This window comes from Callithrix jacchus, chromosome 7, assembly GCF_049354715.1.
Source record: "Callithrix jacchus isolate 240 chromosome 7, calJac240_pri, whole genome shotgun sequence".
In the NCBI taxonomy this organism is placed as follows: domain Eukaryota; kingdom Metazoa; phylum Chordata; class Mammalia; order Primates; family Cebidae; genus Callithrix; species Callithrix jacchus.
In genome coordinates, this window is record NC_133508.1 from 36,716,626 (window position 1) to 36,743,330 (window position 26,705).

The 26,705-nt window shown below is 39.8% G+C and overlaps 1 protein-coding gene across 1 annotated transcript in view; it reads left to right on the plus strand.

Annotated features, from left to right (window-relative positions):
• ANKRD30A (ankyrin repeat domain 30A) overlaps positions 1–26,705 on the plus strand; it is a 215,475-nt gene that overhangs the window by 179,586 nt on the left and 9,184 nt on the right. Inside the window, exon 41 of the mRNA XM_078332937.1 lies at positions 13,925–14,028. The gene's annotated coding sequence lies outside the window, so the exon portion shown is untranslated. The remainder of the gene's footprint in view (positions 1–13,924; positions 14,029–26,705) is intronic.

Here is a 26,705-nt window from a genome sequence, read left to right on the forward strand (position 1 = left end):
CAGTTGAGATAACTCACTGCCTCCAGATCAGCCTTCTTTCTGAGGCTTGTAACCTTGGGATTTCCTGTGAGTCAGTGGAGAGCAACCCCGTGTCATATAAGTTCAGTATTAAATAGCTCATAGGTAGTGGGAAAGTTCGTCAGAGTAGTCCCATCTCAGGCACAACCCCATTTCCCCATGAGCCTCTAGAGTCGCTCACATAAGAAAGACATCATACCAAATGCTGATAAGGACCTGAAGCAACTGGAATGCATGTGCATTTACTTTCTCCTAACAGCCACTTTGGAGAACACTTTGGCTGTTTCTTATAAAGCTAAGCATAGTCTTCCCAAATAACATAACAGGGCAATGTCACTTCCAGTTGTTTACCTAAAAAATTGGAAACATATGTCCACAAACAAACAAACAAAAACACTTGTAGAAACTTGTCCATGACAACCTTTTTCTTAATAATATGTCTAAACTGGAAATAATTCAAATGTTCATAAACAAGAGATTGGATTAAAAAATTGTGATATGTTCATACCATGGAATACTATTCCAAAAATAAAATAAATGTGTTAAAGATAGTGTAACAATATCGATTCATCTCAAAGACATTATGTTGAGTGAAAGAAACCAGATTCAACATAACTCATGCTCTGTCATTTAATTTATGTTACATTTCAGAATAGGCAAAACTTAGATATAGTGACAGCAGCCAGGGCAGTAATTGCCTATTGAGGGTGGACATTAACTGAAAAAGGCACAGGAGGACTTTCTGGAATAATATAAATGCCCTATATCTTGTTTGGGGTGGTAATTATACAGCTGTAGAACAGTTGTTAAAAATGCAAAAAACTAAATGCTCAATATTTATACATTTTAGTGTATTTAAATTATAACCCCCAGAAAGCATTGCCTTATTTTCCTAGAGGGTAAATATGCTCATTAAAAGCATATGGGCATGATTTTGAGAAATCCTTGCTCTGTTATTCCATTAATAAATCATCATCAATGTGGTTTCAAAAAAGCAAGATCCACCGATGAAACTCTGTGTGCCTTAGTAACAAATAACATTGATAAAGCTTACTGTCAAAAAAAGTGTTTCTGTTTTTTTTTGTTTTTACTGACTAAATTTGTAGGAATAACGTTTTCATGGGATTACTCAGTCTCACCCACCATTAGTTGCAGGTGACAGGGAAGCTAAGCTGGCAGATGTTCATGCTAGAAGCTGTAGGTTTACATCTCTTTGGTGAAGGTGTTCCAGACATACCTGTAGCTTGATAGTTAAACATCATGCTCAGGTGTGCAAGGCAGTTTTTGCGCTCTCAGATGTATGCAGGTGTTGTGGCATTACTTGATTGTTTATATAAAAATTATTTTTGCATTCACACAGGGCTTCTGAAATGAGTGCTAGCAGAATCATCTTTAGAGGATGTTCCAGATCATTGAACTGAGATACCTGCAGTGTTTGCTGTAAATTTAGGCTTAAATTTGAAACCAGGTTATCATGCAGCAAGAGAGTGGGCATGAATTATTTTGAGAAATGAAGAATTAGATTTCAGCCTGGAATTTGCCTTCTCTCTCCTGTGGCAAATTAGTGTGGGCACACCAAGCATTTTATCTGGCCATGGTAATGTATTTTTCCAGACAGGTCTCATTCTATCATCCAGGCTGGAGTGCAGTGGCACAATCATAGCTTAGTGCAGCCTCAGCCTCTTGGCCACAAGTGATTCTCCTCCTCCCTCCTCAGCCTCCCTATTGTTTGGACTTACAGGTGCATCACTGTGACCAACTAATTTTACTTTTTGTAGAGACAGAGGTCTCACTATATTTCCTAGACTGGTCTCAAATGCATGACCTCAAACGATCTTTCTCCCTCAGCCTCCCTACTGCTTGAATTGCAGGCATAATTCACCATGCCTAACCAATTTTTTTTCTGCTGCATTGCAGTTAGAACCAATTTCACTTTTCCTGCACTGCAAATGTGCATTCCCAGCAGATTGTGATTGAACCCAGCACACCTGCAGCTCAGCCAAGTTCTTTGAAGGGTGCACAGCATTACACAGCCACCTTTAGCAAATAGGTTTGGAACTTACATTCCCGCCCTTTCTAAAACAGCTCACAGGAACAAGAGAAGGGGATTTAACTTTTGATATGCACACTCAGGACAACCAAGGTTTTTGGAAAGCCAAATCTCAAAAACAATTCAGAGACTCCCATGATCTTTGAATGGAACTACATTTTAGGAGGTAAAGTTGAGGGACAGGGAGGGCTGAGAAAAGTAGGTGGGGATTGTGACTGCAAGTATTTTTACAAATGTGAGTGTTGTTGCAAGTTTTGTTTTATTTTGTTATTGTGTTAATGCTGAGGATGAGGAATGGATTGGAATATTTTCCTCCTGTGTTTCTTTTTTGTTTTGTAACTTTGCAAGTGCTCCACATTTTCCTTTATTTAAAATTTAAAGTTGATGCCCTGTGTTTCTGGTGTTAAATAGAAGTGACACTTCTGGAGAAAGTATTAGGTAGATACTCTGTTCTGCCCAGGGAGATACAGCTGAAAAGATGGCAGCTCATCCTCCTCAAACTTAGGGCATGGAGCAGCATGCAGGGACAGAGCAGCAGCTTGGCGTCTTGATGAATCCACTCTCTGCTGCAGGTGCCTGGGGGAAGTTGCAGACTTAAATTTTCTTTTGTAAAATGGGGACTGTAGGTCATTAAATAAGGTGCTTTATGGGAAGTCCTGGCAAAGAGTGAAATATGAAGACATTTCAGGTTCCTTCTTCTGACTGGTGTACTGTTACTGCTCCATCTTTATTACACTTTTTCTAACTCACTGCATGCTGGGGAACACAAACTGGTCTTATGTAGCTCTGATTACTCCAGCCTTTTTTAAAAACAAAAACAAACTAACAAAAAATACTCTTGTAGTCTGTCACCATATTCATAAACAGGTCCAGGGCTCTGTGGTGTTTATTGTGAGTAGCATGGCTGAAGTTACTGTATTCTAATTGTGATCCCCAGGTTCATGGGTGTCTCTTATTAATATTCTTTGTAATTTAACCCAGGGCAGTGTTGGACAGCTTAATGGTCTTACAGTCAGAGAAGCCTCCACTTCCGTGTTCCACGCTCACCAGCCTTTGTCCTAATGTATCAATAATTCCACCCACCTGAGCCTCACTTTCTTGTGATTTACTGCAGTGGGTTTCTACACATATGGCACCTAAGTGGTCTGTAGATTGCCTTAGAATGATTTTAGGATTCCAGATCTCAGTTCATCTGTGAAAATCAGGGCAGTAGGAAACTTTCTGAGACCCATTTGAAAAATTAGTTATATGCATGTTATATTTACAGCACTTCATTTTGAAGACCAGAAACACAACAAGACTTCCAGATATTCACATAACATCTGTTCATTTGGATTTGGAAGGGGCTTTGTATTTTCAACATGAGAGTTCAAAGTTCATTTTTTCAGCAACTAATGTTCTAAGTTAAATAATCTATTTTTATTGGTACGTGATATTTTATATATATATGGGGTACATATGAGTTATAATCTATATTAAATAATACCTTCGTATTGTAAAATCATGGTACTTTTACAAATAAATATACCTTGTTCATGATCCTGCATGTGCCATCAGAAGTATAACTTGAACAAGTCCATCTTCCATGGATCAATCACCACCCTGGGCATTTGTAGCATAATCAAAATCCAAGGTCCTGGCTGGACTCCAGAGACCCTGTTTACCTCAGAGGCATGACAGAAAGCAGAAGGAGTCAGCTAACCCAACTCCTTTCTTGTAGTTTCCTTCATTGGGGAGGAAAAGTTGAATTTCACGATTATGGAGAAGAAACAGGAAATAGAGACAGACAAAAAGATATGACAATAAAGTTTACCAGTTGTCCCACCCAGATACCTGTTTCCACATACCATTCCATGCATTTGCTTTGAATATGTAAATGTGTACATAAAGATAGGTACTCTCAAGTCCATCAGGGCTTGGAAGTTCCAGAACATTTTTGCTAAGGTGAGGAAATACCAAAAGAGGACTACAAAGATTATGGTATATATTGATGTGTCACATAATATATATGTGACATAATAAAGATGTGTAAGATGATATAACTTGTGAGCATACCTATGTCATCTGGGGATAACATCTCAAGTTTAATTTTGAGGCTCACGTCAATTGTGCTTCCTTTTCCATGATTGCCATGATAGGTTCTTTATGAGATGTTGTCATACATTTCATATTATTTGGTAGCTGTAGAATATGACATCACTCTATGATAATTCTATATTACTTTAATTGCTGCACAGAAGTTCATGGTATATAAGTGCCACCATATATTTAATAGATTGTCTTCTATTTCTAGTTCATGTGATAGTATAGCACTCTCATGAATATTCATGTACTTGATCTTTACACATTTTCTTTTTCCCTTAGGATGAATTCTGAGAAATGTCATTGATGGGGCAAAATGTACTCACACTTTTTGAGATTAAAAATTTTTTTTTCAAAAGCTGGTACTCTTGGTTTTTTAAAACAAAGAGCAAATCATCCCCTGCCAAGATTAATTTTTGGCTGTTTTTATTTTCAATCCTCACTGATTTTTGGTTTACTTGTCATAAAATGCCAAGCACCGCCAATAGGGCTATGTGAAGGGGCTCAGAAGTAGGAATGCTGTGGTTAAGAGTAGGCTTGGCCAGATGGGCAACCTGAGTACTCAGAATTAGAGTGAAGGGGTGGGGGTGCTGCAGGTACAGATGCTGGGGAAAGACACCCTGAAGGCCACAGGGAGCAACAATGGCTGCAGTCCCTGCGGCCATTCAGCAGGAGCAGAGGATAAAAACCAGAATGGGCTGATGATTGGACGCCAGGCCTGATCCAGGTGAATCCTGTTCTTAGTGTACTGTAAAGTGAGTTGCTCCAGGCCTCCCAAATCTCACCCCCCACCAGTCCCTGCAGGGGTCCCTGAGGAGGTTAATCTTGCAATAGGCCCTCTGCTGTTTTTCCCTCCGTAAGCTTCACTCCACTTTGCAGTGAGTTCTAGTATAATGTCTATTCCAGTAAAATCAAATGGCTAAGGACTCCAGAAAATAAATTGGGTGAACACAAAGAGTTAGTCATACTTTAACTTTGTCCCTTTTCCCGGTGGCCCATGCTTCTATACCAGTCTCCCAATTCCTAGCTCGCTTTATGCTCCTGGCCTTTGCTTACTCAAACCAATCTGTCCTCCCACCCTGCTGCCTCTGTTCAGAGTAAGTACTTCCCTCCCTCTGCTTTTACCCTAATTTCTTTTTTCAACTCACATAATATCTAACTTACCCCTGCATCTCTGTTTCCCCAAAACCCTCTCTGCCTACTTCCTCCCAGGCTATCCCTGACCAATGTCAGAGACCAGGAAATCTTCTTGAAAGCTGCACTCTTTGCTGCTCTTCCCTCTCCTTCATCCTTCCACTTGGCATCTCTCTCCTTCTACCTGTTTCTGTCTGCTGAAGTCCTGTTCATCTTTCCAGGCACATGCAACACTTTGTCATCTTCAAGAATTCCTCTGAGAAACCCCACATGATATTTTCATGATATATGCCATATTCCACTGGGTAATGTAGATTACACCATAGGGTTTTTAATTTCCTGATGGTAAGGACTATAACCTAGTCATCTTCCTCTCCTAAGTGGGGAGTATCATCATGCTTTGACCAAGTAGCTATGACATGGGTACTAGCTCCATAAATGAAAAAGAAGTGAGGAAAAAGGAGATGATGACAAATGAACGAGGAACCTCAATAAGAAAAAGTTTATTCCACTGTGAGCTCCAAAATCTCTCTTGAGGAAGGATTTAGGACAGCATCCTAATCAGAAGGGCCTGGAAGCACTTTATAAATGAGAGACAAAATAGAAGTATGGAGGTAAGAGGAGATAGGGCTTTGGAGAGGAGCAAGCCCCTTCTGTCCCCTGGAACTTCCTGCCAGTAAATGGGTTACCTCTCATTAAATTTAATACTACTTGCTGCTTTGGTGTAGTGAAATACATGCCTTGATGAAATTGCATTGCACTGTTTTTGAAAGAGAGTACTCAAGCATGTGTCACTTCTATTTCTTGAAAGCAACTGTGGTCCTCAGCTACACACACTTCCGGTTGGGATTATTTCTGATTTTTACTGCCTGTTTCATTGAAGATGTGACATGGAGAGTGTAAGTTGAAAAGATGAGTGCAGGGCTCATCTATCCCTGGAATTGTCTTTCCCAAATCCCTACCACAGAATATGAGCACTACAGGAATTCTGAAGAAATGGGTCTCTTGCCACCTTCCATTAAAATATTTTTGGAAAAAAAAGATAAAAAGTAAACTTGTACCTTATCTTAATATGAAAATGTAGACAGCCACAGAAAAATTTAAAAATTAACCTGGCATGGTGGTGCATACCTGTTTCATCAGCTACTTGGGACCCAGGAGTTTGAGGCTGCAGTGACCTGTGAACATGTTACTGCACTCCAGCCTAGGCAAGAGAGCAAGACCCTGTCTCTTAAAAAGAAAGAAAGAATACATTCTGATAAGAAACTATATAGACAAAAAGGAGCTTTGGGAACCTGTGAAGTCAATAGGTATACTGCCTTACAAGGCAGAATTTTTAAGTACACCCCCATTCCATCAAATTGAGAAAGTATAACTCAAAATTAATCTCTGCTTATATGTTGAACTCAGTGCTAAGTGATCACAAAGATCACAAACGTGTCCTGGCTTCACATCCCTTGCATAGAGAAAAACTGTGTGTAGGTAAAGCATTTCAAATTAGAAGAGTGAAGTATTCATTTCTCCAAACATCTCAAAACATAAACACTTGCAATAAATACTTCTAGAGAGGTAGTTCACAGGTTCATGAGAAAATCAATCACAAAGATTGCATTGTTATATAGGTAAAATAAAAGATACTACCTCAGGTTTTGCTTTTATGTTTTAAAATACATTATTTCCAAGGTGTCTTGTGTACAATGTAAATTCAGTGACTAATTTCCAAAATCATGTAAATATTAATTTTATCCATGAGCAAAAGGAGGAGCTGCTGGTTTTTGTTTGTTCTGGGAAATCTCAATTTCTTCTGAAAATAGTTGGCAACTTCCTTGAAAATTGAGACTCTGGGCCAGGCACAGTGGCTCATGCCTGTAATCTTAGCAGTTTGGGAGCCTGAGGCAGCAGATCACCTAAGGTCAGGAGTTCAAGATCGGCCTGGCCAACATGGTGAAACTTGTATCTACTAATATACAAAAATTAGCCAGGCTTTTATCCCAGCTACTCCGAAGGCTGAGATAGGATAATCACTTGAACCTGGGAGATGAGGGTTGCAGTGAGTGGAAATCGCATTAACGCACTCCAGCCTGGGCGATGAGGGAGCCTCCATAAAAAAAAAATGGAAAGGAAAAAAAAGGAAAGGCAAGGGGAGGGCAGGGGAGGGAAGGGAGGAGAAATTGAGACTCTGAGCTCAGCTTTACTTTGGGCAAATACAACTATTTTGGGGTCCTAAGGTTAACAATTGAGACTTTAATTCAAACCTTTCAGGAGAAGACATCAGATTTCATTCTATCTCATCAGATTTCATTTTTATCTCATAATTTCTCCCATATTCGTTGAGATTTTTTCTTGTTTGACAGTCAAGGATGCCTTTTGGAAAAGTCTTCATTTTGGTATTATCTTGACAACCAATGATATCTAATGCAAATGGAGAGGGGAGAAAGAATATTACAGCCATATTGTCTTGTTTTTTTCCTCCATTTACTAAGTTTTTTTTAACTATTCTTAAAAATCAAATCATTTAAATTTCTTAAATGTTTTGATTTACCACTACTTCCATTTTCTTTGGTAAAACCATGTTCTAAAAATAGCAGAGTCAGAATCTCTTGAAAATAAGATTATACTCAGAAAAGCTATTTTCCTTAATCTAATAGATATACTACAAGAAAATATTAGTCTGTCTATTGTTCTTTCAGCTGACATTGAATGACCGTATTGTGACACAACATATTCCCTCACTGAATATGCTCAATTTTGCAAAAGTAAGTAAGTTTTAGATAAATATAGAGTAGACTTGCACACAGGAACAAGCTACTGCCCACTGCCTGGCATCACAGCCCCAGAGCCCAGCTATTTCCAGGAGTCCACAGCATCTCATCTCTTGGCTGAGCCAGAAAGAACCCTAATGAAGCCCAGAGGCACTTTATGAAGGGCATTTTTGTCTTGTTTTGTTGAAGGGAGTGGGAAATACAGTATATATTGGCTGTCACCTGGAGTATTTGCTAAGTACATATATGCTCAATTTGTAACATCTATTTATCTAATAGATATTTATAATATATATTATTCTATGCTCAATTTTTAGTATGTTATGTTAAATAGATATGAAATATCTATTTAATATCTAAACAACACTCACTTCTTGCCTCAAAAGCAAAAATTTGGTGAGCTTATTTGGGCATTTTCTCTCTGATCATGAGGCCCATATTATGTGTCATATTATACTCCAAACCAAAAATGTTTGTCTAGGCAAGTAGGAGGCTTCTTCTAAGGAGAAAAGGTATATTATGAATTGCTTTCCTTTGAGAAGGCTATGGTGCTTCACTGTGATTTATATTTCTGAATTGCAGCTTTAGAAAAAATGTTATTCTTCCCGTTCACTGAACAAAAGTATTAATCCTGATTGTCCCCAACAACCCATCATTGAATGTAAGTTGTCAAATATCTACCAAGGCACAATATGCTATGATGCACCTTAAAGTTTCCATAATAGGTTTACATTAGTGAGTAAGAACTGAGGTGCAGCTGAAGGTCTTATTTTGTGATGGCAACACACATTGATGTTAGGAATGTTAGGGAGCTTCCAAAGTGATACTGATGTTCTTTTATTTTGCATTCGGTCAATTTTTTTTTTTTTTTTTTGAGACAGAGTCTCACACTGTTGCCTGGGCTGGAGTGCAATGCTCCAATCTCGGCTCACTGCAACCTCCGCCTCCCAGGTTCACATGATTCTCCTACCTCAACCTCCTGGGTAGCTGGGATTACAGGTGCACACAACCACACCCAACTAATTTTTAGTAGAGATGAGGTTTCCCTATGTTGGCCAGACTGGTCTTTAACTCCTGACTTCATGATCTACACATCTCAGCCTCCCACAGTGTTGGTATTACAAGTATGAGCTTCCACACCCAGCCACCTTTGGGGAATCTTAAGAATGTTTTCTTTTGTTTAAAATTTCCATGGCTGTCACTCTCTTTTGAAAGAGTTTTGAAATTCCAGTGCAAGGCAGGTCTACCTTTTCAAACATAACTATGTTTCAGTGATCACTTAAGGAACTGAGTTGCTCCATCTCTCTGCACCTTTCCCACTTTTTGCCTGGTTTCTCACTTGCATTTCAGGACCTGGGCTTTTAAGATTAAAAAAAGACATGGATGAATCTGGAAAACATCATCCTCAGCAAACTGACACAAGAGCAGAAAATGAAACACCGCATATTCTCACTCATAGGTGGGTGATGAAAAATGAGAACACATGGACACAGAAAGGGGAGTACTAAACACTGGGGCCTATTGGGGGGAAAAGGGGAGGGCCAGTGGGAGGGGGAGGTAGGGAGGGATAGCCTGGGGAGAAATGCCAAATGTGGGTGAACGGGAGAAGAAAAGCAAAGCACACTGCCATGTGTGTACCTACGCAACTGTCTTGCATGCTCTGCTCATGTACCCCAAAACCTATAATCCAATAAAAAATTTAAAAAAAAAATAAAAAATAAAAATAAATAAAAACTAAAATAAATAAAAAAAGAGAACCAGAATGAGGTAATTCAGTCATTTGTTTTTCTTTTCTTTTTTTTTTTTGTATGAAAAGTTTGACTTATTTCTTTTTTTTTAAATTGCATTTTAGGTTTTGGGGTACATGTGAAGAACATGCATGATAGTTGCATAGGTACACACGTGGCAGTGTGATTTGCTGCCTTCCTCCTTTTCACTTATATCTGGCATTTCTCCCCATGCTATCTCTCCCCAACTCCCCACCCCCCGCTGTCGCTCCCCTATTCCCCCCAACCGACCCCTGTGTGTAGTGCTCCACTCCCTGTGTCCATGTGTTCTCATAGTTCAACACCTGCCTATGAGTGAGAACATGTGGTATTTCATTTTCTGTTCTTGTGTCAGTTTGCTGAGAATGATCTCCAGGTTCATCCATGGCCCTACAAAGGACACAAACTCATCATTTTTGATTGCTGCATAATATTCCATGGTGTATATGTGCCACATTTTCTCTGTCCAGTCTCTCATCGATGAGCATTTGGGTTGATTCCAGGTCTTTGCTATTGTAAACAGTGCTGCAATGAACATTCATGTGCATGTGTCCTTACAGTAGAACGATTTATGAAATCTGTCAATTTTCTGGATGCACATCCATTATTATTACAATATTTAAGTCAGAATCAGAACTCTATAAAATGCCTACACTATTATGCTTTTAACCAGAATTTTCTTGAGGAACCAAACTTACCTATCTTTTATTAAAATAATTAACTGACTATATGTGATACCCAGCTAATGAATATTTTGTCTTAGAAGTATGAAGTTTAGATACCCAGAACTGTTTTAAAATCCCTTAGCTTATATTCACAGAAAATGTTTGCTTATGACAGCATTCTTAGGTAAGTTGCCATGTGCCATTTCTCATCTAGGAGAAATTTGTTAGTATTGCTTTGTAAAAATAGTGTAAGTTTGATAATATAAGCAACTGAATACAGAGAAACCCATTTTCATTTATCTAACTGTATCTCTTATATTTTACCATTCTTCAAAGAATACAGTCTTCAGTTCTAGAATTACTTTAATTTATTTATTTATTGAGATGGAATTTTGCTCTCTTGCCCAGGCTGGAATACAGTGGCTCAATCTCGGCTCATAGCAACCTCTTCCTCCCAGGTTATAGTGATTCTCCTTCCTCAGTCCACTGAGTAGGTGAGATTACAGGCATGTGCCACCATGCCCAGCTAATTTTTATATTTTTTAGTAGAGACAAGGTTTTATCACATTGGCCAGACTGGTCTTGAACTTCTGACTTAGGTGGTCCACCTATCTCGGTTCCCAATGTGTTGGGATTACAGATGTGAGCCCCTGCACCTGGCCTTTTTTTTCTTCTTATAATACCAGACAGGGAGTTAAATGGAAATAAGACATAATGAGCTATTTCTATATGTATAAATAGGCTGTGATTTTTTTAACTTTCTAACTAAACTAATTTATTTTGAAGTACATTATATTTACATTTTCACCTGTGTTTAGAATTAAGCACTTTGACTGGTTATACTTGCATACAAAAATAGTCCAGAAAAAAAAGTTTTTGAAACAAAAAGATAGAAAGTAAGATCCTAAATCAATTTATTTTAGGATCTTATTTTATTTTATTTTGTCTTATTTTATATCTAAATTTATTTTAAACATCCCGAAGAATCCAGAGACACTCTTAGTTATATCTGAAGAGTCACAATTCTCATACTCTTGTGTCAATGGCCAACAACCCCACTTTGTCCCTTCTGTGGTCCTCTGTCCTCTTGATCTGTGGTTAGATGAAGCAAGCCCTGGACCACTGGGGGATGAGCCATTTAAAGATAATGGGGCTTACTTTGTCAAAGTTGTGATGCAGAACACACCAAATCCTGGCTTCTGGTGAGATTTAAGTGACATGCCAGTGACTAATGCTTAACAACTAACTTTATAAGCTATAAATATTAGGCCACTCACATGTAGACTTTAGACAGGGAATATTTCAGAATCACGTTTTTTTCCTAATTCAGGCCTTATGAGATAAAAAAGGCTTGAAAACACTATTTTAAATCACCATCACCCCTTCTACTCAAGTGCTACATGCAGAAAGAGAAGTTGAATTATCCCCAGCACTGCAGTGTGGTGTTCTCCAGCAGCAAAGTTTCTAGGCTAGCTCACAGGGCCTAGCCTAGTGGAAATATTAACAAATTGCTGAGTAACTCTTAAATATGGATGCAGTTTCGTCCACTAAGACCATGTACGATGCCTTGGAGCATAGAGATGATCAGGCCATTGCCCTCTGAGGCCTTATTTTGAATGAGTGAAAACTGGCAGCTTTCATGGTGGGTTGGATTCTGTTTTTTTCTTTCCCTAAGCTGTAGATTTTCAGTGCCCAGCCTTCCTATTTCATCTTCCTTAGAAACCTCCCCCACCCTTTTTTCCTGATCAGAAGATAACAATGAGACTAAAGAAAGCTAAATTTGACCTACTATTGAATACAATCTAGAAGATTCTGTTCAGGTGAAAGGGTACAGAAGTAGGGAGAGGAAGGATGATAGTAGGAAGAGGTATCCTGGAAGAATGACAAATGCTGCTAATTATTCAGTAGTAGCCAGAATGTTCTCCTGGGATATGTGCAAGTTGGTGGCTTACAGCAGGTGAGGCACACACTCAGTGGCCTTGTCATTCTAGCTTCAGAAACCCTTAAGATAAAAGGCAATGTATGTATTCCCAAATATTTCCTAATAAACAGGGTATATTCTAACATCTCATTTTAAATGAGATGACATTTTCTTATTTATTGTTTGAATTAAAATTTCACAGGCTCTGCTTTGACCTGCAGTATTTTATCTATCCTGAGTCTCAGAACCCTTTTTGATGGAATTAAGATATTACGTGTTAAAGCCTGTGTGGCTTTCTCTTATTTACTTTAGGAAAAATAATGCCAGGCACATATATAGTGTCTCAGTGCTTTAGTCCATGATGGACTAACTCAAAGTGTTGGGAGATGACTCGTATTATCTTAATATGCTTTATTTCATTGAGGGTGGAAGGTGGGTGGGTGTAAAATGTGCTTCTGCAGAAATGGCCCACATCTTCAGAATATTCTCCTGATACTGTTTGTTTGGGGCAAATGTGCTCAGTTTTTGTTCTTATTCTATCTTTGAGTTTGGGCACCGCATTCTCAGATGTGTTTACATTGAAATTAAACCAATGCAAATGTTTTTACCCTGGGGTGTTGCTAATTCATGAGCCTATTCTCTTTACAGGTTGTTCCTCCTATATAACATATTTCTTGTTGAATGTCTTTTCTTCCCCTAGATTGTTTTCAATAGTAGTTCAATTTTAGCTATCTTTAGTCTCAATTTAAGAAAAACTTTGAGATTAGCCAATTATTCGATTTTGAAATTAGAAAGTTTAATCAGAAAGAAAATTGTACCAGAACACTTCCTACAGTTCCTGAAGAGTAAGCTGTCCAGGCTGAGGGTTCTTTTCATAAGTTGTAGTATGCCATAGAAGCCTACGTGTGTGGACCCTAATGGCAAGTCATTGCCAGAGGAAGATAAAAAGTCTGTGCTCTGTATTTGTGTTGATGCTGCATTTCAGGCCAAACATTTTGCAATCAGACCATGCATTCTAGCATCCTAAGTCCACGGCAACTGTGGCATTGGCTCTTTTTACACCAAAAAGAGAAGAAAACTGGCTAACCCCTGGACTTTCCGACTGCAGTTAGGCCAAGTACCAGGGAACCAGTGTCTGTTCACTGGGATGAAGATTTAAAGCATCTTCTGAGTTTTCAGAGCCTGCCAAGAAAATGTTTAGAGGCAGACTCTGGGTCTTTGTGAACCCCATCCTGTCTTTGAATGAATGACTGGGCTCCTCAGCAGGTCTACAGACTTCTAGTTATTTCTGGGGTAGTGTTGACTCTTGACATTTATTGTCCAGGTCTGGTCTGCAGCATTTTGGATGCCTCCAGGTATGGAGATAGAGTACATGTTATGCCTGGGGAATGTAAATGCCATACCACTTTCCAAGCCTCAACCTCTATCACAGGGCATTTGGATATGGCCTGAGATGGGAATAACCTCTCTTCAGTGGTATCAAGTTCTTATGCCATGTTCTTTTTGTCTTTTCCTCATAATACAAGGCCAAGCCCATCTGCAAAAAGACATTGCTGTAGGCAGAGCAAGAGTTGGAAACCAAGTCTCCAGTCCTGGGAAAAGCAGTGCTATGCAACAGCAATGGAAAGAGGTAGGGAGTTCATCCCGATACTTACAGAACACAAATTTTCCTGGCCCACTTCTCTGTTTTAATTTTTATTTATACATTTTTTCTCATCTTGGTTTTTGATGAAAGCACAACATGCTCAGTTTTATTCTCAGATGTAAGTTCCACTCTTTCAGTGGCTGCATGAAATCATACTTTCTGGGTCACTGGGTCTGTCCCTAGGTAAGACTGTGGTTTTATTGGGTTTAGAGGTGAGCAAAACTACCCATTTTCAAAAAATCAGTGTCATACCATCTTAAGGTGGAAAGGTCCAGTTTTAGCAATATTCCACAAAGGAGTTAAAGCCAGGGTTTTGACTTCAGGCCCAAGTATTATGCCCAAGGATAAGTATCTCACATGAAGGTTTGCATGTGAAATAATTCATGCTATTATTCATTTAAATCTTGTTAGTCCCACTTTACCATACCTGGGTGAGGGAGTTGTTTTTAATTAATATTTTCTGCTGTTGGTGAGGATTGTGTGAACTTTTGAAACAAATATTACTACTTGCATTCCTAATTGCTCAAGAACATCAGTCTGCCTGTCTTCCCTACACACAGAAGCTAGGCCTGTGCATAGTTTATGTTTCATCACATAAGTTAAGATGCTGCCAGGAGTTCAGGCATGGTGGCTCACATCTATAATCCCAGAACTTTGGGAGGCCAAAGTGGGTGGTTCATCTGAGGTCTGGAGTTTAAGATCATCATGGAGAAACCCCATTTGTACTAAAAATACAAAATTATCTGGGTATGGTGGTGCATGCCTGTAATTCCAGCTACTTGGGAAGCTGAGGCAGGAGAATCACTTGTACCCAGGAGGTGGAGGTTGCAGTGACCTGAGATTCCACCACTGCACTCCAGACTGGGCAAAAAGAACAAAACTTCATTTCAAAACCAAAAAAAGAAAGAAAAAAAAAAACCCAAAGATGGTGTTTAGGGTGCACTCTGTTAAAATCTCTATATCTCCAAGGACAATTTCCCTGAGTCTGAGAACAATTTTCAGAGTACTAGAAAGTAATTTCTGTATTAAGGATATGGGACATCTAGACTGTTCTGAATCTAATTTTATAAATGCTTAGAAAGAACTCTAACTAACTTCTAATGAAACAAATATCTAGAAGTCAAATATTTATAGAGATTCCCACTTCACGTGTGATTTTACATTTGTACCATCTTTTAACACAATAAATATAGAGCAATTTTTTGTTAAAGATAATTCAAAAATTTTGAGAGAAGCTTTAGAAATATAATTTCAAATAGCTATTTTAGGAAGGAGATTATGACATATAATTGAACTTGTGGGATTTTGATTATTTTAAGTAAGTACATTTATTAAGCATTTATTTTATTGTACCTACATTAGTCACTAGAAATTTATCGGTCAGCAACACAAAAAAGTATTGTATTCAGTAAGCTTAGAATTGTGAATATTTGGGGCTAGCAGGCCTGCTTTTACTTCAGGTGTCTATACAACTACTGCATGTATCTGAGGCATCCACAGGAGTGTTCTATATTTCACAACGTTTAAGCACAGGGCTAAGAATCTATTAGTGTTCTGAGGACCTACAACATTCTTTGGGACCTGAAAAAAGTTTATTTATAGGCCCCAAAAATTGGGGAGCAGGAAATGTCCACACAACAAAATTGAGAAATACTTAAAATATTGTAAAATGAGTATCAGTTGCAAAACTGTTAAGCTTAGGAAGCATGATAATTTTATCATATTTAGAAACAACTTGGGCCAGGCACAGTGGCTCACACCTATAATACCAGCACTTTGGGAGGCCAAGGCAGGTGGATCATGAGGCCAAGAGATCGAGACCATCCTGGTCAACATGGTGAAACCCCGTCTCTACTAAAAATACAAAAATTAGCTTGGCATGGTGGCACAGCCTGTAGTCCCAGCTACTCAGGAGGCTGAGGTAGCAGAATTGCTTTAACCCAGGAGGCAGAGGTTGTGGTGAGCTGAGATCATGCCATTGCACTCCAGCCTGGTAACAAGAGCAAGACTCCATCTCAAAAAAAAAAAAAAAGAAGAAGAAAAATGAAAAAATAAAGAAACGACTTACAGGTTTTCTTATATCTCAAGAGTTCTCAAGTATACACAATGATTGCTGAGTAAGCATAAGTAATTTCTAAGTAAAATGAGAATTTCAGAGTGAAGTTCTGAAACTCCCTGAGAACATTCTATACGAAAACATTACATAAGGCTGAAATCAGGTGTTGGCCAGCTAAGAAACTTCTTCTAAGTACATTTATGCTATTAGCAGAATTTACTGATTTATTGTGTCCTAAATTGTATAAAAATTCCTTGAGCATTTGCCTTTCTCTACATAATTTTTACCAGATTTTAGTATTTAAAATATTTTTTTCTCAAATAGGACAATAGCTACTTAAGTAATCTCTCTAACTCTACTCTTGTCTTTCAATGTGTTGTCCACACTGCAGTCAAAGTAATTTTTTTTTAGGTGAAGTTTCACTTTTGTAGCCCAGGCTGGAGTGTGATGGCACAATCTAAGCACACTGCAACTTCTGCCTCCTGGATTCAAGTGATTTTCCTGCCTCAGCCTCCAGAATACCTGGGATTACAGGTTCCCATTTCCATGCCCGGCTAATTTTTTTATTTTCAGTAGAGATGGGGTTTTACCACGTTGGCCAGGCTGGTCTTGATCTCCTGACCTCAGGTGATCCACCCACCTCAGCCTCCCAAAGTGCTGGGATTACAGGTATGAGCCACCATGCCCAGCCCAAAGTGATCTTATTGATATAGGAGGTAGAAATTATTTAGACAGATAATGAGAGCTTAAAGAGTCCTCAACAGCTCTTCCCTTCTAACAAAAAGCAGCCCAGAAAATTATTTTTTTTTCCTAACAAGAGCAATCTGAAGAATCAAGCTGCAGACAGAGATAAGCAAGCTGGAAGCCTGCATGGGTGAATGCTGACAGCTATGCCAAAAGAAAAGGGCTACTTGGGGGCCATACATATTCAACATGGAGGCTCCATCTTCCCTTTTTGTTACCATGTTTACAGGAACAAATAAATAAGCAACATGGCACAGCTCAGGTAGAGAAACTGCCTGCATGATAAACGATTAGGATAGGGTTACCAGAGATTCACGCCCTATGCAAATGACACACTTGGTCTAACCAGTTTTTCATGTCCTATGTAAATCAGACACTGCCTCCTCACCAGCTGATCTTTAAAACACTGTATTTTGCCATGAACAGGAAACCCATTTTTCCAGGACACCTCTCTGCCACAGAGAGCTATTTGCTTTCTTTTGCCTATTAAACTTTCACTCTCAATCTCACTGTTTGTGTGTCTGTATCCTATTTTTTCCATGGCCATAAGACAAGAAACCTTAGATATTACTCCAGATGAGGCTGTTTCATTGTGGGGGCTCATCCAGGATCAAGGGTAGATTCATCAAAAAGATAATTATATGAGTGGACACCAACTCTCTGCTTTTATTTTGAGTCCATCTGCCCTCAATTTTAAATTGTAAAATGAAACTTAAAAAACTGGGCATCTTATGGCCAGTTAAGAGACCATTATGATTGCTGCCACTTCCAAGACTCAGATGACAGACAGTCTTGCTAGGGAGTACTGAGCAAATCTCCCAGTGTTTTCAGGGTGCTAGGAATATTGGCTCTGTTTTGAACTGGTTTCCTTTCACAAAGAGCCTAGCCATCATCTGGGGCTGGAAGATATCCAGAGGCAATTGACAGTTCTCAAAGGCTTCTGGGCTCTTATTTTTTCAGCCTCTTACTGCCCATTGTGCATAAGAAACAGCATCTCCAAGTTTTTTTCATCAATTGTTTTCTTTCCAAGACCACTGTGCCTCCTGTCCCCTCTCTTTATGCAGTGCTGCAGGAATTTTTACAGTTAAGGGAAATAATCCTTTTAGGCAAGATCAGCAAATGCCATAGTAACTGGGAATACAGCTAAAGGGATTGCCATTTTTTGATTTTTCTAGAAGCAGAGGGCCTCTCCTCCCACCCAGTGAACATCTTTTTCTCTACCCTTTGTCTGGAAAGCGCATGGTATTTCAAGACATACAGCACCACCTAGTGGAATAGGAATCCTCTCCAAGATGTACCTTGTCAAACCTTTGCTAAAACACTGTATTTTTCCCAATTCTACTCTCTTTTTACACCTTCAACTGTAAACCAAGCTTTATGCCCCATATGTGAGTGAGAAAACACAACAATTAGGAGGAAGATGTCTCCCCAAATCAAAGTTTTGTGTCAATAATTTCCCATTAGCAGAAAAAAATGCCACGTTTTTTTTAAATACCCATGTGCCTTAGAAAAAAAAAATGGGTATTTTACATAGTATGGATGTTAACCAGAACCACTGCCTAAGAATACTTTAATCTGGGGTATAATAACAGAATATATGGCTCTACCTAGTATTCTCCCTGTAGTAAACGACCTTGCCTTCATACAACTGTTACATAGTCTGTCCTAAGAGCCATCCATTGGGAAAACATGCAGAGTACAGAAGTCTAGAAAATCAAAGGAAAATCACCAATGGAGGACTAAAATTGCGTTGGTAAGTGTGACTAATCCTATTGCTTAGCTCCTCTGGATCCATGGCTGAGGGTAATGCCTGCATCCACCTTTAATGGATGCTTGGGCTCAGGGAACAAAGGAAGGAAACAGTTGAAGGAATGTCCCCATTGTCATCCCCTTTAACCTGGGTCATTCTAAAAGAAAGAAATAAAACTAAAGGAATTCCTTTTTCTCACTTCTCTTTCTACATGGATAACAGACCATCTTCAGCCTGCACTTCTCTGGAGTGCATTTTGAAGCAATGGGACTCCTATGACCCCAAGACTTTGAAGAAAATGTGGCTCATTTTCTTTTGCAAGATGGTGTGGTCTTCTTATCATCTTGAACTAACCGTTTTGGAGGAAAGCCTCAACTTTAATACTATCCAAAAATTAGATTATTTGTGTAGATGAGAGAGCAAATGGTTCAAGGTTTTCTATGTTCAGGTTTTCTTTGCATAATAAAAGATTAAGATGAGGCTACCATACTAATGAGACAACCCAGACCTTTGGAAGCATTGCACAATCGACCCAGCATTTTTGGCAATCATATCATTTAGGCTGAAAGGAGTAAATCTCCAAAACTAAAAAGACAACTTCTCAGAGAAGCATCTGAGGGAGTTATAGAGTTCCTAACCCTTCCTGTTTTCCTATTCAGGGCCCCCCTCCAACCAAATTGTAGGCTCCTCCACTTCCACCATCTCCCAAACTTCCCACTCCTCCAGCTTTGCTCTGGCTCATATGGGAAATATCAGTGCAGGTGATGCCAATACGTTTCAAGTTTTCTTCTCAATTCTGTACCTTAAGCAAATAAAGAGAGACCTTGAATGGTATATAGAAGCCTTCCAAAATTTAACTCTGTTGTTTCACCTCTCATGGAGGGATGTTATGTTGCTCCTAAGCCAAGTTCTAACTGCTGCAGAAAAACAGGCAGTTCTGAAGGCAACAGAGGAATTCAAAGATGAGTTATATGTCTCCTATAATAGGTCAAAAAGCAAAAGAGAAAATAGCTAAGGTAAAAAATAGGAAATTCACCATTCCAAACAGAAAGAGAGGACATACCTATTGACAACCCTGATTAGAACCCCAATGACTACACATATGAATGAAAAAGAACATTTTTTAATGTGCATATTGGAGAGCCTATGATGAATTAGAGCCAAACCTCTTAATTACTCTAAAGTGTCCATGATAGACAAAAACCTAGATGAGAATCCTACAACCTTTATGGCAACACTGAGAGAGGCACTAATAAAACACAACTCCTTTCTCCTGAAAAAGTCAAGGAACAACCAATTGAAAAGGACATGTTCATTGCACATTGAGTTCCCTATATTAGATGGAAACTGCAGAAGCAAGCTACAGAACCAGATAGCATCCTAGAAAGCCTCTTGAGGGTGGCCACCTTCATATTTTAAAAGAGGAACTGAGAGGAGGCCCAGGATATAGAGAAGAAACACGGAGAAAGACAGAGGTTGTAGTAGCTGCTTTTCAGGCTTGCAAAACTCAAAATTTCAGAGATGTTCTTGCTAATTTCTACCAATGTGATAAGTCAGGGCACTTTAAGAAGGATTACCCAGGCAGCAAGAAGTCAACTTGACCCCATTCAGCTCATGATAGTGACCACTGGAAATCAAACTGCCCACAGAGATGGAGGTCACCAGATCCAAAACTGGTTTCACAATGGTCCAACAGGACTGATGGGTCCCTGGGCTCAGACCCCAACTCCATTGGCTCTAACTGCCTTTATTGCTCAGGAGCCCTGGTGATACTGGAAATTGAAGGAAGAAGGGTGGACTTCCTTCTGGACACTGGATCCAGTCTTTTTCTTCTCTCTAATCCAGGCTTCCCCTCTTCTTGTGGCATGACTGTGATAGGAATCTCAAGAAAGACAGTTACCCGATATTTTTTTTTAAATTTTTTATTGGGTTTTAGGTTTTGGGGTACATGAGCAGAGCATGCAAGACAGTTGCATAGGTACACACATGGCAGTGTGCTTTGCTTTTCTTCTCCCCTTCACCCACCTTTGGCATTTCTCCCCAGGCTATCCCTCCCCACCTCCCCCTCCCACTGGCCCTCCCCTTTCCCCCCCAATAGACCCCAGTGTTTAGTACTCCCCTTTCTGTGTCCATGTGTTCTTATTTTTCATCACCCACCTATGAGTGAGGATATGCGGTGTTTCATTTTCTGTTCTTGTGTCAGTTTGCTGAGGATGATGTTTTCCAGATTCATCCATGTCCCTACAAACGACACAAACTCATCATTTCTGATTGCTGCATAATATTCCATGGTGTATATGTGCCACATTTTTCCAATCCAGTCTATTATCAATGGGCATTTGGGTTGATTCCAGGTCTTTGCTATTGTAAACAGTGCTGCAATGAACATTCGTGTACATGTGTCCTGATAGTAGAACGATTTATAGTCTTTTGGATATATACCCAGTAATGGGATTGCTGGGTCAAATGGAATTTCTATTTCTAAGGCCTTGAAGAATCGCCACACTGTCTTCCACAATGGTTGAACTAATTTACACTCCCACCAACAGTGTAAAAGTGTTCCTTTTTCTCCACATCCTATCGAGCATCTGTTGTCTCCAGATTTTTTAATAATCGCCATTCTAACTGGCGTGAGATGGTATCTCAATGTGGTTTTGATTTGCATCTCTCTGATGACCAGTGATGATGAGCATTTTTTCATATGATTGTTGGCCTCATATATGTCTTCTTTCGTAAAGTATCTGTTCATATCCTTTGCCCACTTTTGAATGGGCTTGTTTGTTTTTTTCCTATAAATCTGTTTGAGTTCTTTGTAAATTCTGGATATCAGCCCTTTGTCAGATGGGTAGACTGTGAAAATTTTTTCCCATTCTGTTGGTTGCCGATCCACTCTAGTTACTGTTTCTTTTGCCGTGCAGAAGCTGTGGAGTTTCATTAGGTCCCATTTGTCTATTTTGGCTTTTGTTGCCAATGCTTTTGGTGTTTTGTTCATGAAGTCCTTGCCTACTCCTATGTCCTGGATGGTTTTGCCTAGATTTCTTTCTAGGGTTTTTATGGTGCCAGGTCTTATGTTTAAGTCTTTAATCCATCTGGGGTTAATTTTAGTGTAAGGTGTCAGGAAGGGGTCCAGTTTCTGCTTTCTGCACATGGCTAGCCAGTTTTCCCAACACCATTTGTTAAACATGGAATCCTTGCCCCATTGCTTGTTTTTGTCAGGTTTATCAAAGATTGTATAGTTTTATGTATGTTGTGTTGCCTCCGGTGCCTCTGTTTTGTTCCATTGGTCTATATCTCTGTTTTGGTACGAGTACCATGCTGTTTTGATTACTGTAGCCTTCTAGTATAGTTTGAAATCTGTTAGTGTGATGCCCCCCGCTGTGTTCTTTTTGCTTAGAATTGACTTGGCTATGCGGGCTCTCTTTTGGTTCCATATGAAGTTCATGGTGGTTTTTTCCAGTTCTGTGAAGAAAGTCAATGGTAGCTTGATGGGGATAGCGTTGATTCTGTAAATTACTTTGGGCAGTATAGCCATTTTCACGATATTAATTATTCCTAAGCATGAACATGGAATGTTTCTCCATCTGTTTGTGTCCTCTCTGATTTCGTTGAGCAGTGGTTTGTAGTTCTCCTTGAAGAGGTCTCTTACGTTCCTTGTGAGTTGTATTCCAAGGTATTTTATTCTTTTTTTAGCAATTGCGAATGGCAGTTCGCTCTTGATTTGGCTTTCTTTAAGTCTGTTATTGGTGTAGACGAATGCTTGTGATTTTTGTGCATTGATTTTATATCCTGAGACTTTGCTGAAGTTGCTTATCAGTTTCAGGAGTTTTTGGGCTGAGGCGATGGGGTCTTCTAGGTATACTATCATGTCGTCTGCAAATAGAGACAATTTGGCTTCCACCTTTCCTATTTGAATGCCCTTTATTTCTTTTTCTTGCCTGATTGCTCTGGCTAGAACTTCCAGTACTATATTGAATAGGAGTGGTGAGAGAGGGCATCCTTGTCTAGTGCCAGATTTGAAAGGGAATGCTTCCAGTTTTTGCCCATTCAGTATGATATTGGCTGTTGGTTTGTCATAAATAGCTTTTATTACTTTGAGATATGTTCCATCGATACCGAGTTTATTGAGGGTTTTTAGCATAAAGGGCTGTTGAATTTTGTCAAATGCCTTCTCTGCGTCAATTGAGATAATCATGTGGTTTTTGTTTTTGTTTCTGTTTATGTGGTGAACTACGTTGATAGACTAGCGTATGTTGAACCAGCCTTGCATCCCTGGGATGAATCCTACTTGATCATGATGAATACGTTTTTTGATTTGCTGTTGCAATGGGCTTGCCAATATTTTATTGAAGATTTCTGCATCTATGTTCATCATGGATATTGGCCTGAAGTTTTCTTTTCTCATTGGGTCTCTGCCGGGTTTTGGTATCAGGATGATGTTGGTCTCATAAAACGATTTGGGAAGGATTCCCTCTTTTTGGATTGTTTGAAATAGTTTTAGAAGGAATGGTACCAGCTCCTCCTTGTGTATCTGGTAGAATTCGGCTGTGAACCCGTCTGGACCTGGGCTTTTTTTGTGTGGTAGGCTCTTAATTGCTGCCTCAACTTCAGACCTTGTTATTGGTCTATTCATAGTTTCAGCTTCCTCCTGGTTTAGGCTTGGGAGGACACAGGAGTCCAGGAATTTATCCATTTCTTCCAGGTTTACTAGTTTATGTGCATAGAGTTGTCTGTAATATTCTCTGATGATGTTTTGAATTTCTGTGGAATCTGTGGTGATTTCCCCTTTATCATTTTTTATTGCATCTATTTGGTTGTTCTCTTTTATTTTTAATCCATCTGGCTAGTGGTCTGTCTATTTTGTTGATCTTTTCAAAAAACCAGCTCTTGGATTTATTGATTTTTTGAAGGGTTTTTTGTGTCTCAATCTCCTTCAGCTCAGCTCTGATCTTAGTTATTTCTTGTCTTCTGCTGGGTTTTGAGTTTTTTTGATCTTGCTCCTCTAGCTCTTTCAATTTTGACGATAGGGTGTCAATTTTGGATCTCTCCATTCTCCTCATATGGGCACTTATTGCTATATACTTTCCTCTAGAGACTGCTTTAAATGTGTCCCAGAGGTTCTGGCATGTTGTGTCTTCGTTCTCATTGGTTTCGAAGAACTTCTTTATTTCTGCCTTCATTTCGTTGTTTACCCAGTCAACATTCAAGAGCCAGTTGTTCAGTTTCCATGAAGCTGTGCGGTTCTGGGTCGGTTTCTGAATTCTGAGTTCTAACTTGATTGCACTATGGTCTGAGAGGCTGTTTGTTATGATTTCAGTTGTTTTGCATTTGTTGAGCAGTGCTTTACTTCCAATTATGTGGTCAATTTTAGAGTAGGTGTGATGTGGTGCTGCGAAGAATGTGTATTCTGTGGATTTGGGGTGGAGAGTTCTGTAAATGTCTATCAGGTTTGCTTGCTCCAGGTCTGAGTTCAAGCCCTGGATATCCTTGTTGATTTTCTGTCTGGTTGATCTGTCTAATATTGACAGTGGAGTGTTAAAGTCTCCTACTATTATTGTGTGGGAGTCTAAGTCATTTTGTAAGTCATTAAGAACTTGCCTTATGTATCTGGGTGCTCCTGCATTGGGTCCATATATGTTTAGGATCGTTAGCTCTTCTTTTTGTATTGATCCTTTTACCATTATGTAATGGCCTTCTTTGTCTCTTTTGATCTTTGTTGCTTTAAAGTCTATTTTATCAGAGATGAGAATTGCAACTCCTGCTTTTTTTTTGCTTTCCATTAGCTTGGTAAATCTTCCTCCATCTCTTTATTTTGAGCCTTTGTGTATCCTTGCATGTGAGATGGGTTTCCTGGATACAGCACACTGATGGGTTTTGGATTTTTATCCAATTTGCCAGTCTGTGTCTTTTGATTGGTGCATTTAGTCCATTTACATTTAGGGTTAATATTGTTATGTGTGAATTTGATACTGCCATTTTGATGCTAAGTGGCTGTTTTGCCTGTTAGTTGTTGTAGATTCTTCATTATGTTGATGCTCTTTAGCATTCAGTGTGATTTTGGAATGGCTGGTACTGGTTGATCCTTTCTATGTGTAGTGCCTATTTTAGGAGCTCTTGTAAAGCAGGCCTGGTGTTGACAAAATCTGAGTACTTGCTTGTTCACAAAGGATTTTATTTTTCCTTCACTTATGAAGCTCAGTTTGGCTGGATATGAAATTCTGGGTTGAAAGTTCTTTTCTTTAAGAATGTTGAATATTGGCCTCCACTCTCTTCTGGCTTGTAGTGTTTCTGCTGAGAGATCTGCTGTGAGTCTGATGGGCTTCCCTTTGTGGGTGACCCGACCTTTCTCTCTGGCTGCCCTTAGTATTCTCTCCTTTATTTCAACCCTGTTGAATCTGACGATTATGTGCCTTGGGGTTGCTCTTCTTGTGGAATATCTTTGTGGTGTTCTCTGTATTTCCTGCATTTGAGTGTTGGCCTGTCTTGCTAGGTGGGGGAAATTTTCCTGGATGATGTCCTGAAGAGTATTTTCCAGCTTGGATTCATTCTCTTTGTCCCCTTCTGGTACACCTGTCAAACGTAGGTTAGGTCTTTTCACATAGTCCCACATTTCTTGGCGACTTTGTTCATTCCTTTTTGTGCTTTTTTCTCTGATCTTGGTTTCTCGTTTTATTTCATTGAGTTGGTCTTCAACTTCAGATATTCTTTCCTCTGCTTGGTCAATTTGGCTATTGAAACTTGTGTTTGCTTCATGAAGTTCTCGTATTGTGTTTTTCAGCTCCATTAATTCATTCATATTCCTCTCTAAGTTATCCATTCTTATTATCATTTCCTCAAATCTTTTTTCAAATCTTTTTCAAGGTTCTTAGTTTCTTTGCATTGATTTAATACATGATCTTTTAGCTCACAAAAGTTTCTCATTATCCATCTTCTGAAGTCTAATTCCGTCATTTCGTCACAGTCATTCTCCGTCCAGCTTAGTTCCCTTGCTGGTGAGGAGTTTTGGTCCTTTCTAGGAGGCAAGGTGTTCTGGTTTTGGGTGTTTTCCTCCTTTTTGCGCTGGTTTCTTCCCATCTTTGTGGATTTTTCTGCTCGTCGTCTGCGTAGTTGCTGACTTTTCGATTGGGTCTCTGAGTGGACACCCAGAATGTTGATGATGAAGTATTTCTGTTGCTTGATTTTCCTTCTACCAGTCTAGCCCCTTCGCTGTACGACTGCTGAGGTCCGCTCCAGACCCTGCTTGTCTGGGGTGCACCTCTAGCAGCTGTGGCACAGCGAGGGATGCTACCAGTTTCTTTTTCTGCTATCTTTGTCCCAGGATGATGCCTGCCTAATGTCAGTCTTTTGGATATAGAGGGGTCAGGGAGTTGCTTGAGGAGACAGTTTGTACTTTATAGGGGTTTAATTGCTGAGCTGTGCACTCTGTTGTTCCTTCAGGGCTGTTAGGCTGCTATGTTTGATTCTGCTGCAACAGAGCTCATTAAAAAAACCCTTTTTTTTCCCCCTCAAATGCTCTGTGTTGAGGGGTTTGGGCTTTATTTTTGGATGTTCGATGAGGTGTCCTGCCCAGCTAGAAGGCAGACTATCCACTGTTTGGCTGCCGAGGCTCCGCCCTGCTGTTGTGTGATTCGCCCTGTTCCTACAGGCTCTGCTGTGGTCTCCGCCATGCCCTGCGGTGGAGTCTCTCAGCAACGGCAGGCTGCGTCAGCAGTGGGTGTGTATCTCAGTAGGGACGGGTTGCCTTGGCAATGGCTGGCTGCGTCAGCAGTGGACGTGTATCTCAGTTGGGGCGGGTTGCCTCGGTAGTGGTGGACGCCCCTCCCCCACAGAGCGTCTCGGGCCGTCTGCTCGGGATAGTTTGAAATCGCGGTTTTTTTCTTCCCACTGGGTATCCCAAACGATTTGTCCCTACAATCCCCTGGGCTGGGCTTCTGTCCAAGTCTCGTTCAGTCTCAAGTCCAGCCCTCTCAAGTCTCAGGTTTCCGGTTCAACAAGGCACCCGGACAAGCGCGCCCTGTGGGGATTGCTGGGTAGGGCCGGCCACCACCGCCCCGGCTGCCGGCTTCGCCAGGCAGACCTACTGCCTGGCATCCCGTGTCTTTTTTATACTTGGGA